The sequence below is a fragment of the Lepeophtheirus salmonis genome, chromosome 14 (assembly GCF_016086655.4).
Source record: "Lepeophtheirus salmonis chromosome 14, UVic_Lsal_1.4, whole genome shotgun sequence".
In the NCBI taxonomy this organism is placed as follows: Eukaryota; Metazoa; Arthropoda; class Copepoda; order Siphonostomatoida; family Caligidae; genus Lepeophtheirus; species Lepeophtheirus salmonis.
In genome coordinates, this window is record NC_052144.2 from 36,537,398 (window position 1) to 36,539,573 (window position 2,176).

At 32.6% G+C, this 2,176-nt stretch overlaps 1 long non-coding RNA gene across 1 annotated transcript; it reads right to left on the reverse strand.

Annotated features, from left to right (window-relative positions):
* Positions 1–271: 271 nt before the first annotated feature.
* LOC139907225 (uncharacterized) lies at positions 272–1,021 on the reverse strand. The gene is made up of 3 exons (XR_011783679.1): positions 930–1,021; positions 691–866; positions 272–396 (listed from the first exon to the last, which is right to left on the reverse strand). It is a non-coding gene; the product is annotated as an uncharacterized lncRNA (long non-coding RNA).
* Between the last annotated feature and the right edge of the window lie 1,155 nt (positions 1,022–2,176).

The window sequence follows — 2,176 nt, forward strand, 5'->3', positions numbered from 1 at the left end:
TCAAACTGTTCAGGACTGTAGCGAATAGGTCTCGTTTTACAGAGGGTCACGTCAAGGATAATGTACATTTCATTTCGTTTATTTAAATATTGTTAAATTTGTCATATATGAATCGAATATATTTATGTGTAATAGGAATTAAAGAAACCTCAAAATATCTGTCTCACTTATACCAATAAGCTATTTTTATCCTTTATATTGAGAAAAATATCAAAACGCTCCACCATTATATATCTTCAAGCTAATAGGGTCGTTTTGTTACTTTGTTTTATAGCTTCACCGTGTTTTACCTCAAGTCATCTAGTGTTGCACTCCTATTTTATGCCATTGGTATTGCTATTTCTATTGACCACTTTAGCCAGTAAGGCTGAGAGACGTTACATGAAAAGCGACATCCTGCGAAAAAATATTAAAACGATAAAAAGATTTAGTAGGAAGTGTTATAAATATTATTCAGATATTTATATTTACAGGGTGGGAAAGCTATCTAAATTGCAAAAATGAAATTTGCTTTATAAAATCCATATAATTCTGGGATATAAGTATATTATTGGCATAAGTTAACTTTTTATGACTTTTTTCCCCTCTACACTATTTTTTTCATTCTCCGTCTCCGACACAGAGACGTCCAACTACAGGTCAATGTCAAGCAATATTTTATTCAATAAAATCATCTACAACTTCAATTACAGTTTCTATACGAGGACGAAAGCGCCAGCCAGCCTTCGTAACTTGGTCATTTGGCAAATCCTGGAGATCCTCCTTGATACGATTGAAAAGTTTGGTTTTGCAGGGGTTCGGTTGGTTTGTCGTTTCCTGAATAAAAATTCACTTGAACAAACAATATATTTCTAGCTGATTACATCCTAAAAAAGATTTAAAATTAAACATTACCCGCCATTAATTAAATAATGAATACAATTACTAACAATAAAATATATAATTATGTGAACAACGCCTTCACAAGGAGTCTCTTTCAAAAACAGAACTCAACTCCCTTCAGGATTTATTCTAAATCAAATAATCCGTAAGGCTCTCAGATATAGTTATAAAGCTCTTCATCTCCCTCGTTGATATTTTAAGACAATAAAACCCTCCTTTTTTTTAAAAAGAAATATAACGTGTTTTCACCCTGGCTTAGTGTGAGGTTTATAAAACCTTTTTTTATGTATTTCCTATGGTATTGTCGTTTTTACACCGATTGTTCAATCACTTTGTGAATTAAAATTGATTCCCTTATTCTCATCCGCAGAGAGCAAAGTTGAGCCTACGTATCAGCTATTGCATGGATCATCACTGGACCTATTTTGGGATATACCTATGTACTCCATTTTATGGATAATTACATTTACTTGTATTCTTGGTTACGCCATGGATTTTCCATTTATGAATCGGATAAGTAGAAATCTCCCAAATTCTTCTTTATTATCCTGTTTTTGTGAAATTCCCAACACCTCTTGGTTATTTTGGTTTCTAATTTTGCACCAACATTCTAGGCACTCTTTATAAGATTTCTTGTTATAACTTTTATGACTATCAGTAAACAATTTAAAGAACTTTCCGTGATGTTAGCATTTTCCCGTACTTGTATCTTCCTCCATTTCTTGATTCATCCTGGACTGTTGTTTGAAAGTAGAAACTGCTCCTAATCTGGCAAACTGCTGTTTGTAGCAATTTTGGCACTTTCTTTAGATTCAATAATTTGGGGTAACTCTGATAGACTTTTCTTATCAATTTTTGGTATAGTGACAATCTCTCTGAATATTTCTCGATCATTAACTCCAATCATTAATATTATTCGAACTATTTCATCTGTAAAATCAACGTTCCTATCGTTTTTCCTCTTTGTTGAAAAGTAACAGATAGCCACTTTGCTTCGAACTCTTGACATGCATACTTTAATTGGTTCTACATGGAATTGCTTCATAGTAAATAAATCTGTTTGTTTTACACAATGAATTTCTGGTATAACTGCCAGGGAATTAATGACTGACAGAAAAATATTTTCATTTTCTTCCAAAAGTTTTGGACTTGTTTTAAGCAAATCATTTCCCAGTGCAATCTCACAGCATTGAAAGAATTGGTCTACTCTTTCCCGACTTTCAACTTTCATAAGTCTTGTAAACCAATCCTATCTAACCAGACAACTATTCCAGCCTTCTTTTGTCATTTTAAA